General features: G+C 40.5%; 1 long non-coding RNA gene across 19 annotated transcripts; it reads right to left on the reverse strand.

Annotated features, from left to right (window-relative positions):
* Window positions 1-220: 220 nt before the first annotated feature.
* Window positions 221-12,394, reverse strand: LOC145054848 (uncharacterized). Of its 19 annotated transcripts, none has more exons than XR_013684968.1 (7): window positions 12,040-12,386; window positions 11,305-11,463; window positions 11,165-11,197; window positions 10,838-10,942; window positions 10,679-10,726; window positions 9,709-10,544; window positions 766-6,458 (listed from the first exon to the last, which is right to left on the reverse strand). It is a non-coding gene; the product is annotated as an uncharacterized LOC145054848 (long non-coding RNA). The 19 variants fall into 19 exon arrangements; XR_013684967.1 differs by having other exon boundaries at window positions 11,383-11,463; window positions 12,040-12,385; XR_013684971.1 differs by adding an exon at window positions 221-512 and having other exon boundaries at window positions 892-955; window positions 1,056-6,458; window positions 9,709-11,197; window positions 12,040-12,394.
* Window positions 12,395-14,838: the final 2,444 nt, after the last annotated feature.

The raw sequence follows: 14,838 nt of genomic DNA on the forward strand, positions 1-14,838 counted from the left end.
CTTTTAAATCAAAAGAATTTACTCTGAAAATGTTTAAAAAGCATAAATGTAACTGGTCTTTTCTGGCCGAGATTTTGGGGATGTCACAAATTCTGCTAGAAATTGTTTCATATAAAAGTTAGATTTGTTAAAATGATTTTTTTTTCTTTCATAGTGACCATTGTTCCAACTCCATCCCTTTGAAATAATTGCTTAAAAAAGGTCTAGAAATATTTCCATCTAGTAGATGCACTCTCTTCACACCTCCCTATGGTAATAAAGTTTATGTTAGATGAAGGCATTTACGTCTTTTTGTACAAACAAAAGATGCAGAGAAAGTCCCTGACTTCCTATTCTATCTTGCTCCACCATTTATATATGTCAGTATAAATGTAAAATCTAAATCATCCAAATTGACAAAATTACCCTCAACCTAATCAATGGGAAAACAGTACAGGTAATTTTTTTTCTGTTGGTAATACGTATCAGCTTCATTTGCCTCTCCTCCTGCCATCATTTGATCCCTTTGATCCCTAAGAATAAACCGCAAAAAAAAAGATATTAGGCAAAAGATAAACCCAAAAATGAATTAAAATGCATCTGAACTTCAACCACTAATTCCATTTATGCTTTGCTGCTATAAGCTTTTACTCTTTTTATTCCAATATGAATAGTGCATATATCAACAATCACAAATTGAAAATGGGAGTGAATTAATATACATAATAAACTTATTGAAATTAGGAAATGAGTGATGTTTTAACTAGTTGATGCAACGAGCAAAAATTTCAACCAAATTAAAACATTTTAATTTATTCAAAAATCGTTACGATCATACATCTTGTTTTCAAAATAGTTTAAACATCAGAGTACTTTCCCCAGAATCATATTACATAAAGAGAATCATATTACATAAAGCATAAACATGAGGAGCGGTACGAACACGCCTTCGCCTTGCCACGATCTCCTAAAGCACCTGAAACAATAAACCACAACTATAAGCCCGAAAGCTTAGTAAGTTCCCCCAAAGTACTCATACACACATAAACATACGCATACAGCAAAGAACAACATACTTCGGGTCCAATCAACCTTCCGGTTGGAATACCCCCGGCCCTCAACCATCGGGTTGGAATGCCTACATAACACGAACCCAATCATCATACCGGGATGTAATACTCTCAGCCCACAACCATCGGGTTGGAATGCCCAAACACCTATACGTACAACACTAGCTACTATGGGTCCAATCATCCCTTAGGATGGAATACCCCAGGCCCCTCAACCATCGAGTTGGAATGCCAACATACTATGAGTCCAATCATCCTACCGGGATGGAATACTCCTGGTCACAACCATCGGGTTGGAATGCCCCACCTCCTATACATACAGTAACTAATACTACTACTACTATTACTATGGGTCCAATCATCCCTCAGGATGGAATACCCCAGGCCCCTCAACCATCGGGTTGGAATTCCAAACTACTATGAGTCCAATCATCCTACTTGGATGGAATACTCCTGGCCCACAACCATCGGGTTAGAATGCCAATCTACACTAGTAGACATGCACACATAACAGGCATACATAAAACACTCTACATAACCAACACACTAGGGCCCTATTATCTTATCGGGATGGAATACCCTTTGCTACTACTCAACATACATAACCCGCGAGTACCTCCTGCCAGTGTACATAGTGCAAGACCAACTACCGGTCTATAAATAATCACTACCCAACTACGAGGGCGTTGATCCAATGGAACTAGCCATCATACAACTATCCATTACTCAAGGATACTAAGCTAACAAAGCATATTCTCATATCACTATCTCATCTACCAGGATACTAGCAAACATATCATCACATAACATAACAGGCTCTAACAACAATTCAAAGGGCCGGCCTTGGTGCCTTAGACCCTTGAGTACAGTGAGGAAAACTCACCTTGCAACTGCCGAAATCCTGCAACTCTCTAACTGCTGACTCACCGGGAATCCCAACTATCATATGAGAACCATCACATAAGAAACCATCACAACTTTCAAGACCAAGGGCCCACAACACTCATTAAGTCCGTCATCCTCTTATTGGGCCAGGACCTAAAGTCAAATCCTCATGCAAAGCCCAATATTGGCCCAATTTACTAAATTGGGCCCACCTAACCAAATGGGCCTACATCCAAGGTCCATAATAATTATTGAGTCCAAAAATACTCCATCCATAATGCTCAGTCACGGCCCAAGCCCCACTAGCCCAATAACAGCGCAATCACTTAAGGCCCAAAATCAAAACCCAATAGAGAGAGTATGCGGGGCGTACCCCTCTTGGTACGTTGGGCGTACATCGATGCTCGTGGATTGGAGTCGGGACACAGAGCCACTACGCTGGGCGTACATCCATTTGCGCGGGGCGTAATCTCGTTGAACTAAAATCCCACATAAGTTCTTAATGGCTTAAGCTCTTAATCCCAAACTTCAGATCCATAGACCAAATATGCCTAGGATTCATAAAGTCTCAAACTTTATTACTTGGGACGTCCATAAAGCTCTTAACTCAAGGTCTTAATCCATTAAGACCTACCTATCTCACGCATGAGACAACCAAAGCCATTGGGACCTCATTTTTCTCACTCAAGACCTCTCCTAAGGTCTGAAAGGACAGCTAATCTCAACTAACTCGCATCATGCATCACTTTGGGGGTTTTTGGGACAAGAATGGTGTCCAAAACTTCATAACACATAGATCTACACAATATGATTGTCAAGCAAGAGACTTTATACCTCAAAAGGGCTCCAGAAGATGATGCCTTTCAGATCTATGAGCTCCAGCCACCCCACTCCTTCTTTGAGAACTTCTTCTTTTTTCTTCTAGGCTCTCCTTTGCCAAACCAAGCTCTCCAAGGTCAAATATCCACAACAATGGAAAACAACGGCTACTTAGGGCTTCTGAGGGTAAGAGGGCAGATATGGAGGCTGGGGTTGGAACCATAATGTTCCTTTTATAGTGGCTGGCCCTAAAATTAGGGTTTTTGGATGATAGACGTACGTTGGGCGTAATTCCAGTACGTTGGGCGTACGTCGAGGGACCCACGTTTCATCAATTTCATTAAGCTGGGCGTAACCCAGCTTACGCTGGGCGTACCCACGCGTGTCCCATGCATGCATTGCCTTACTTTGTCAACTTTTTCCATTAAGTGGCATAAGTGACAATATCTTCAAAGTGTCATAGATCCTTTATTCTAAGTCCGTTTCTGATGAACTTTATATCCACGAAAAGGTGGCGAGAAGCCCTACGCTTCTAGCAACACAGCCCGACTCGAAACCTTCTTTAATACAACCCATTGCCCATAGAAGACCGAAACGCCCTTATTCTTTGATCTCGGGGAACCATAAATAACTACTCTTAGAACGGGGCGTTACAATTCTCCCCCACTTAAATACGATTTCGCCCTCAAAATCGCCAACTGCCAACTCTGGCTATCCATAATCCTGAAAAGCACATTCACACTCCTCAAGTGATGACCATCAATGGAGACTAGCCCCATTGGAACTCCTCCTTGAATGGATACCTACTTCTTCTCATGCAGACTCGATACTTACCCTTCCGGAAAGCCCTGAACTCGGAAAATTGAATTGGATCTGTCTCCCGGACAGGCCGTCCAAACTAACCATCCCCTGACCTCTTCCCATTGCTATGAAAAGGAGCTACTCAACCGTGGGAACCCGAATTCCCAACCTGAAAACAGGTCCACGAGTCCTACTCTGGTGCCGACCACACTTGGTCTCTCTCTTAACTCATGTCCGACCGAACATACATCGATACTCTTACCAAACCAACACTCACGCCTGGCCAATCAGCCTCGGGCTGGAACACCAGGTATGCCTACGACGGGTCCGCTCATCCCCAGGATGGAATACCCTCGCATCCCTACACATGTTTGGTCCAATCAACCCTCGGGTTGGAATACCAAACACATCAGGTCCAATCAATCATAGGGTCCGGTCATCCTCATGATGGAATACCCCAGATTGGAATACCTCCATATTCATAACTCAACCTATAACCATACTTGGAACCAAGGACCCTGTCCTTGCGTCACCCTCGAACCCTTCGGTTCGCCACATCTGAGTGTAACCCCACCTATACCTGCTTATCACGATCTGCAGGTCCTTGACCTTCGACTGCAATATCTTACATAATTCTCATCACCGGTCCAGACTGCTCCCGAGTCTGTTAACCTGCTATCCCACTTTCCTCTGTCCAAACCTCCAATCTGGAGCCACTATCCCTCTCCTCTTCCAAGGAGACTGAAAACATGCCCATGCATCAGCCAACATTGCCACCGCGACATATCCTCGCTATACATTACCCCTTGGCGGTGCTCACCGTTATCCCATATCATACATACATACTCAGAGGCTGGTCGCATACCCAGCGACCCACACATGACCTGCCGCATTTCCTCAACACATGCAAACCCTTACAATAACTGAACCGCCTCATTGCATCATCCCAATAGCCGATGTTCAAACCGCTCCAGGCAACCTTCTACAACCAGCGGCTTATCCGAGAATTTCCAATTCTCCCCCACTTAGGGCACTAACCACCCTCCGCTGCGGCGAAGCTAACACGCATGCTCAATCGAACCTACTTATACACCGAACTTCGAGGAAATTGAGTTCATGCTGAAAGTTCTCAATTTCTCAAACCATAACCTTCCTTTCTCATGAACTACACACTGGATGATAACCCTCTAAGAACCCTCAATGCTCGCTCACCTCTAATACATACAACACTAAACATCTCATGCAAGACACAATAGCTCATAATCACAGCATAAACAAGATAAAACAGAAAAACATACCGACTGACACCTCTGGCTCAGATCTGATCTCCTCGGTCACAAGTTGATCAGCACACCCTGGAGCCTTCGGAGGCTCTGCTTGACCCTGACCTCCGTCGGTAAGTCTCAAAGTGGTTGGCGCTGGGGCCTGCACTGACCTGGCAGCCAGTAGAGGACACTGGGCCTTCATATGGCCCACCTGATCACAATGATAAGAAAGTCGGACCCCTGCCGCTGGAGTCGACTACCTGCAATCCTTGGCTATGTGGCCCTCCTTGCCACACTTGTGGCACCCCGAAGAAGAATGGCAACCGCCCTCGTGCACCTTGCCGCACTTCCCGCAAGTGCGACTCCTCTGACCTCCCTGTCGATAATCAGCGGGCCTCATCCGCTTCGGTGCAGGCTACGACTGCACCGTGGCCTGCCTCTACTCTCTCAACTGGAGCTCAATCTCTAACTCGCGCCGCCTAATGGCTTCCTGCAACTCCAACAAGGTACTACACCTCTGCGTGGATACAAACTGCCTGATGTCCTTCTTGAGCATACTCAGATATCGAGACATTTGAGCATGCTCCAAAGAAAACTCCGGGCAAAACATCACCCTCTCAATGAACATCCTGGTGATCTCCGTCACTGAATCTGAACCCTGCTTCAGTTCCAGGAACTCCTGAGCCAACCTCTCTCTCTCAACCTGTGGAATATAACGAGTACTGAACATTTCCCGGAACTGATCCCACGTAACCGCAGCCCGCTGCACATCAGAATAAGATCCCGTGGTCAACCTCCACCAATCCTTCGCCCCGAGCCTTAGAAGGTTCAGAGCATACCTCACCCTCTGATCCGTAGGGCATGAACACGTGAAGAAGCAACCCTCCATGTCTGAAAACCACCTCATAGCAACGATCGGATCCTGAACTCCATCAAAAGTAGGGGCTTCGTATTGTCGAAATCCCGATACTGAAAACTCCGACTGGCTCCCCCTGCCGTTGCGGCAGCCGCGACTGCTGTCTCTGCAAGAGCTGCATAGCGCTCATCAAAATACTCAATCAAGGTGGTCTTGATCGACCCAAACAGTTTCGACAACTCAGCTCGGAACATAGCAACAACCTCCTCATGTAGGATATCGCGAATCCTAGCGTCCAACTCATCCATACTCATCTGGCCAATGACTTCGGGTGATACGGGTCCATCCCGGCCACCCTCTCCTGGTCCCAATCCCGAATCGGATCCTGCCTCCAAACGTCTCGCATCCGCCATACTGGAATGAACCATAAAAATCTCAGATCCCTCGCATAACCACTGAGGACTAACCTCAAATCAACAACCTAGGGGTTGTGACTTCCTTGACACGCGTATTGGTCATGTGCTTTCAGTAGTACGGGCCCACACTATCTTCCACACCTACCCATATTTGTCTCAAGTATCACCACAATGCCCTAAGCACAAACATACACAACAAGCACTCAATCCTCACCCCTAGAGGAATACTGAATAGCTCATCACATGGAAACCCTAGAATCATATTACACAAACATCAGAGTAATTTCTCCAGAACCATATTACATAAAGCATAAACATGAGGAGTGGTACGATCACGCCTTCGCCTTGCCATGATCTCCTAAAGCACCTGAAACAATAAACCACAACTGTAAGCCCGAAAGCTTAGTGAGTTCCCCCAAAGTACTCATACACACATAAACATACGCATACAGCAAAGAACAACATACTTCGGGTCCAATCAACCTTCCGGTTGGAATACCCCCGGCCCTCAACCATCGGGTTGGAATGCCTACATAACTGATATGTGTATTTTTATATATATTTTTATGCATTATATCTTAATATTTTGGCCTTTATTATTCTCTTTTAGAACTAAAAAGTACTCATAATGCTTTGAATTATGATTTGCAGCTATTTGTTGACGATAAAGCACAAAAGAAAAGACTGAAGCGGAAACCGGGCTTAGAAGCTAAAAGTAATTAAAAATGCTCGAGCAACAATTACGCCCCGCGTAAATAGCAATTATGCTAAGCGTAGCGACCAAATTGAATTACGCCCAACGTAACTTAAGGGTACGCCCCGCGTAATGGCTGGCACCGGATAAACTCCATCGCGTTGTAATCCTTAGTACGCCCAGCGTAATTCGACTTACGCCCAGCGTACGTAAGTCGGCTACAAAGGTTATAAAAGTCGATTTTCAGCTAATCAGGAAGGGGATTCGACTTCCAACTTAATTTAGTCGATATTAAACTTCTGTTAAGCCGTTTTGAGGATCTAGAAGGCGGCCGGAAGGCCGTTAAGCTAACGGGAGCGAAGATCGGAAGGGTTGGAGAGCAGATACGTGTCGGTAATCATATGGGTTGCTAACGGGACCATGTTTAGCATTCCATTGTGGTACTTTTCTGTATTCAGTTTCTGATTTGGGTGTAAAAACTTTTTATTTTGTGTTTATGATTGAATGAAGCTTTGATTAGTAGACTAATTGCTATATTGAATTGTTTATTTATGTTTAATTTATCTTGCCAAGCTTGTTAAAAAGATCCTTATGTGTTAATGATGATTATTTTATGTTAATTGTTAAGTGAATTGAGTTGTGTGAACACCTGCTTGATTGCTTGTCTCTTATGATTTTGATGACCATCGAGATTATAAGTCTAGGAATAACGAATGTGAAACTAGGATTAACTTGGGAATAAGTAAGTTAATGTGTGAGCCTTTTTTGATGACCATCAACAAGAGGTTAAATTGAATGATTAATTTGATTAACTATATTTACAAGTCTTGCTTGATACGAACTGAACACTAGGAAGCATGTTAGTTTAATCAACTGATCACTGTTTAAATTGACTTGTTTGCTAAAAGATTAGTTATAGTGAACGCAAATCTAATCATTTTAGGAATCGGTGAACATAAATAAATGAATTTGTGTATGCAATTGTCTATGTTTTTAAGGTGTAATTTATCTAAACCAAAGTACCTGAAGAGATTTGCTTTCCTGTTAGTTTATCGAGAGTTGTTAGTTGTTAGTTTGAAATTTATTAAACTATTTCTTTATTATTTTCGTGTGACCTGTAACCTATAATCAAATATATTAAATTAATTCACCACCGTTCCCTGTGATCGACACCCGACTTACCTAAGCTATACTGTAATCTGACTAGGTACACTACCTATAAGTGCATAGTTAGTCTAAGTTTGTTAGGGTATAAATATTAAAATTAGTGGGTACTTTTGTGCACATCAATAACACGAACCCAATCATCCTACCGGGATGGAATACTCTCGGCCCACAACCATCGGGTTGGAATGCCCAAACACCTATACGTACAACATTAGCTACTATGGGTCCAATCATCCCTTAAGATGGAATACCCCAGGCCCCTCAACCATCGAGTTGGAATGCCAACATACTATGAGTCTAATCATCTTACCGGGATGGAATACTCCTGGCCACAACCATCGGGTTGGAATGCCCCACTTCCTATACATACAATAACTACTACTACTACTACTATTACTATGGTCCAATCATCCCTCGGGATGGAATATCCCAGGCCCCTCAACCATTGGGTTGGAAAGCCAAACTACTATGAGTCCAATCATGCTACTTGGATGGAATACTCCTAGCCCACAACCATCGGGTTGGAATGCCAATCTACACTAGCAGACATGCACACATAACAGGCATACATAAAACACTCTAAAGAACCAACACACTAGGGCCCTATCATCCTACCGGGATGGAATACCATTTGCTACAACTCAACATACATAACCCGCGAGTACCTCCTACCAGTGTACATAGTGCAAGACCAACTACCAGTCTATAAATGATCACTACCCAACTACCAGGGCGCCGATCCAATGGAACTAGCCATCATACAACTATCCAATACTCAAGGATACTAAGCTAACAAAGCATATTCTTATATCACTATCTCATCTACCAGGGTACTAGCAAATATATTATCACATAACATAACAGGCTCTAACAACAATTCAAAGGGTTGGCCTTGGTGCCTTAGACCCTTGAGTACAGTGAGGAAAGCTCACCTTGCAACTGCCAGAATCCTGCAACTCTCTGACTGTTGACTCGCCGGGAATCCCAACTATCATATGAGATCCATCACATAAGAAACCATCACAACTTTCTAGACCAAGGGCCCACAACACTCATTAAGTCCGTCATCCTCTTATTGGGCCAAGACCCAAAGTCAAATCCTCATGCAAAGCCCAATATTGGCCCAATTTACTAAATTGGGCCCACCTCACCAAATGGGCCTACATCCAAGGTCCACAATAATTATTGAGTCCAAAAATACTCCATCCATAATGCTCAGTCACGGCCCAAGCCCCACTAGCCCAATCACTTAAGGCCCAAAATCAAAACCTAACAGAGGGAGTACGCGGGGCGTACCCCTCTTGGTACGTTGGGCGTACATCGATGCTCGCGGATTGGATTCGGGACACAGACCCACTACGTTGGGCGTACATCCATTTGCGCAGGGTGTAATCTCGCTGAACTAAAATCCCACATAAGTTCTTAATGGCTTAAGCTCTTAATCCCAAACTTCAGATCCATAGACCAAATATGCCTAGGATTCATAAAGTCTCAAACTTTATTACTTGGGACGTCCATAAAGCTCTTAACTCACGGTCTTAATCCATTAAGACCTACCTATCTCACGCATGAGACAACCAAAGCCATTGCGACCTCATTTTTCTCACTCAAGACCTCTCCTAAGGTCTGAAAGGACAGCTAATCTCAACTAACTCGCATCATGCATCACTTTGGGGTTTTTGGGACAAGAATGGTGTCCAAAACTTCATAATACATAGATCTACACAATATGTTTGTCAAGTAAGAGACTTTATACCTCAAAAGGGCTCCAGAAGATGATGCCTTTCCAGATCTACGACCTCTAGCCACCCCATTCCTTCTTTGACAACTTCTTCTTTCTTCTTCTAGGCTTTCCTTTGCCAAACCAAGCTCTCCAAGGTCAAATATCCACAACAATGGAAGAAGAACGGCTACTTAGCGTTTCTGAGGGTAAGAGGGCAGATATGGAGGCTGGGGTTGGAACCATAATGTTCCTTATATAGTGGTTGGCCCTAAAATTAGGGTTTCTGGATGATAGACATACGCTGGGCGTAATTCCAGTACGCTGGGCGTACGTCGAGGGACCCCGCGTTTCATTAATTCGATTACGTTGGGTGTAACCCAGCCTACGTTGGGCGTACCCACGCGTGTCCCATGCATGCATTGTCTTACTTTGTCAACTTTTTCCATCAAGTGGCATAAGTGACAATATCTTCAAAGTGTCATAGCTCCTTTATTTTAAGTCCATTTCCGAAAAAATTTATATCCACGAAAAGGTGGCGAGAAGCCCTACACTTCTAGCAACACATCCCGACCCGAAACCTTCTCGAATATAACCCATTGCCCATAGAAAATCGAAACGCTCTTACTCTTTGATCTCGGGGAACCATAAATAACTACTCTTAGAATGGGGCGTTACATTTGAGATCGTGAAACTTCATAGCAGAGAAGAACCAATTTTCTTCGATAAACTGAATTGACGTGGTGAAAATGAAGCCAAACGTTTGTTAAATTGTTTCATGTTTCTTTGCAGTTTACACTTCCTCCATCTAAAAGTCAAAAATAACTTCAAACCAAAAGCTTTTCAATTGAAACACACAATGGTACATTCCCCTGCACAAACAAAATTCATTACAAATTAAACCTGGAGCAAAAAAAAGAATAGAAAAGTGACACATTTTTTTATAAATCTTTGACCAAATCGCCCGTTTCAAAAAACGGTGACAGTGGTTGAAAGATAATCTAACCTTCGTTTCTTTATGAAATTCATAAAGAGTGAAGTGCATGAAAAATTCCTGAAAAAAAAAAACAAAATATCCATGGAATGAATGTAAGATCACACGAATTCCCAAAATACCCTTGAAATAAAAGTTTATTCCATTCATCAAAAAAAATTTAAAAGTCACCACTCTTTTTTATCTCCCATGCTCCGTAAACAAAACCCAAACCCGTAGATTAAGTTCCTTTTGATAATAATTTGAACCAAATGCCCTTGCTTGCTTACACACCAACTACGAATGAGAAATAACCCAACTTTAATTATAGATCTAAACAAAGGGGAACTGCACTGACCATTTAAATTAAAATCGACAGGTTAATCTTTCCGATCGATTTATGGTTCCGTTCATTTCCAAGGGCCAGGAACATCAATATGGGTTTTTGCTCATTTCCAATCTCCAATCAACGAAAACATGAAGAAAATCGAAAACATTAGCTAATGAAAGTCGTTTTACCTCAAATTATAAGTCAAGGTCAAGAATGCAAACCTGGACATTGGTAAAACAAAAAATTATCATGGACCGACAAATGAAATTGCAAAATTGGCAAGAAACACGATTAATCATAAATTTGAAGCATGGACATTGATACACACCTTATTAATACACAAATAAATGCTATTTCTTTCATTTAGCCCAAAATTATAGAAAATTTAAGCAAAAGGAGAATTTGCCTCTTTCTTCTTTCCTCCATAGAAGAGCTTGTATCCACCATAAATAAATACTCCCCACCCCATTAAAGAGACAATAACAAACTGAAAACACACACACACACAAACAGATTCATATCATCAATAAAAGTATTTGGATCATAGTTTTTCATTACAGTTTGAAGAATAAATTCTTTTTTAGCCAATTCCTAATTTATATAGAAATTTAGAAACAACAATGTTCTATTACTTGTTACTGTTATTAAACCAACTGACAAGCAACCAACATCAAAATTCAAAAGTTAAAACTTAAACATGTAATTGAGTGAAAAAATGCATATAAAGAAGGTAATCCATGTCAGGCATTTGATCGAACAACTTGCCTGCAATCTGATTTCTATTCTTTTAGTTATTCTAAGTGTTTGATTTCTATCCTTCTATTAACTTTGAGTGGGTTGTTCATCATCAAGACTTTCGTTTCAACGAGATATAAGGCATAAGACTAATCAAATCAAGAGACATCTGAGAAATGTAGAAGAACATGGATTATTGACATCAGTCAACAGACAACCAAATTAAGAAAAAACGATCATCACCATCACCAACGACACTGATAACCATGAAATTGGTATCAATATTGTCGATTTCAAAAGAAATCAGAAAAACGGAAGAAAAAGGAACCTGAGATGAGACGGTGTAGTTGTAGGGTACGAAGCTGGTGGCGGTGAAGGCTGTGAGAAAGGGGACCGACTGGTTCCAGGGTCCTGTGAGAGGTTATCGACAGCGGTGCCTGAGAAGTTGTAAGCGACGGAGATTTCTGAAGGCCATTCGAGAGAGGCTATCGGCCACAAAGTTTTCCTGTGATAGAGAAGCCGACAAAGATTATTCGTGTCTTAGAGAATATCGGTGGTTTGGAGGAACGGTGGAAGGAACTGGAAATGGAAATATATTATTAGAGAAGGAAGATAAGCGGTGGGAGAAAACCGAGAAGCATCGGAACAGTGACCACACTTTTATCAAATGATTAAAAGTGATAAAATTCACAATCATAAAAAGTGCAGGGGGAGAAAATGAAAAACAATACCAAAATGGTCGATAGATAAAATAAGTGACCAATTTTGCCAAATTTTTAGGAACTTCACTGTAGTTAAGAGAAGAGAATATATATATATATATATATATATATATATATATATATATATATATATATATATATATATATAATCCAATAAAAAAAGAATTAATCCAACAAAGAAGAAATTTAAAAAAAATAATTAAAAATATTAAAAATATAATAAAATAATATTTATTATGATATGGTATAATATAGTAATTAGTATTATAAATATAATAACCCAATAAAAAAGAATTAATCCAATAAAGAAGAAATTAAAATATAATAATTAAAAAAAATTAATAATACAATGAAATAATTTTATTAATATATAAGTATAATATATTAAAAATAATATTTAGGGACTATTTCTACAGTTTTATCTTTTTACAAAACTACAAGAACCATTTCTGCAATTTTTCTTTTTCATTTTATTGAATTATTGTACATTAATTCTTTTAATTATTTTTTTTAATTTATTTCGTATTGGATTATATATATATATATATATATATATATATATATATATATATATATATATATATATATATATATGCGTCATTTTTAGAAATAGTCTTTAGGGGTATATGCATCATTTTTAAAAACTTAACAAACAAGTTGTTAAACTTAACGAGATAAGAATCAAAACTACAACAAAACCACCAAATATAAACATTTTTACTAATAAACTTTTTTCAACTTTACCCAAAAAATTTGACAAACCACTGACGGTTTTTTCAAATTTATCTTTTATTTTTATTGATATTATTCTTTTTTTATATGTCTCTGCACTGATATATAATTTGAATTATATGTGTCCAATTTAATTAAAATAAACTAAGTTAGTTTAGTTATCGTTTATACAATTATTATGACATTGTATTAATTTCTATATAGTCTTTGATGACTTTTATATTAAAAAGAAGAGGTTAAGTATTAATAAAATTATTTTTTTTTAATTTTTAACTATATAATATAGTTTCTAGTATAACTTTATTTCATTGTCTTTTATTTTATCTATTATTTTATATTTGTACAATGTATTATATATATATATATATATATATATATATATATATATATATATATATATATATGATGACATGCCCCATGGTGGTTCGTCCGTGACACGACTAAACAAAATGGTAATTCGTCAAAGCGAAGCAGCCGCTGGCTCGAACGGATCAAAGAAGAAAGTGTTGGACGACATTGACCAGCTAGGTCTAGGAGCCAGTAGGAACCAACGTCGGGGCTAGACCCTAACCAGACAGACGGGAGGATCAACTATGCCCGACAACCAACGTTATACAGGGAAAGACTTATTGATCTCCACGCAAGGCTATGGGTTGGCGTACAAAAGGAGACGTCAGTATCGTTGTACATGGGTCACTACAATTTATCCCCTTTGCACCAAGACAGGAGGATTTAGACGCGGACAAATGGACCAATAGCAGCTCAACATGCCAAATACCATTGTTATGGCCCCCTCCGCTTAATTCCCTAACTATATAAGAAACGTTAGGAACACCTGAAGGAGGTAAGATCTCTTCTCACTCTCTCACTAAGATATCTCTAAATAGTTACTAAACTCACTGACTAGAGCGTCGGAGTGTCCTCTTGGGATCTCTTCCCGGAGAACGTTTGATGTATTGATTGATTGTGACTACAGGTTCCGTCTGGAGCTTCCTTAACCGGTCGGAGTCTTGCTGCAGGAACGACGTTGCAACATTGACGTCATTCGTTGTGTGACAATACAAACATAAATCGCATAACAAATCCATGATGGTCGATGAAGAAGCGATAGATATAGTGTAGGAACTAGTAGAGGGAAGTAGAGCCAATAGGATCCCGATTTGTCCCATGTAGCCATTAGATCAGCGCGCCGCCATAACACCCACAACGCCGTCGAATCCAAGAACCACCACAACAGTGCTAACGGGGTAACCAAGCACAACCCGACACCCAGAACTGGCGATAGCAACAACATCACCGCTCTTCATTCCTCTATCTGGAGCACAAACTCTTGTCCACAACACAACTAGCGTCCTAAAGAATGCTGACAGCACTATAGCAAGGGGTATGTTTCTAAATATTCATAGTAATACCCAATTGCCACCATTCACAACCACATGTACTACCAATGTCCAATGTTCAAAACAAATTGCTACACACACAAACCACAAACCCATTCATCATACCAATTTCCAACAAAACATATCATAATACATACATGCCACTGTATAACACCATCAGTGCTACAACACAAGTGCCTCCCCAAACTTGTATATCCCTTTTCAAACATCATACATTCCTAAGAGGCTTAGTTGAAGAACTTCATCAGTGATCACGAAGTAGTCCCGGCCATT

Source organism: Lactuca serriola, chromosome 5, assembly GCF_051521515.1.
Source record: "Lactuca serriola cultivar US96UC23 chromosome 5, Lser_US96UC23_V15, whole genome shotgun sequence".
In the NCBI taxonomy this organism is placed as follows: Eukaryota; Viridiplantae; Streptophyta; class Magnoliopsida; order Asterales; family Asteraceae; genus Lactuca; species Lactuca serriola.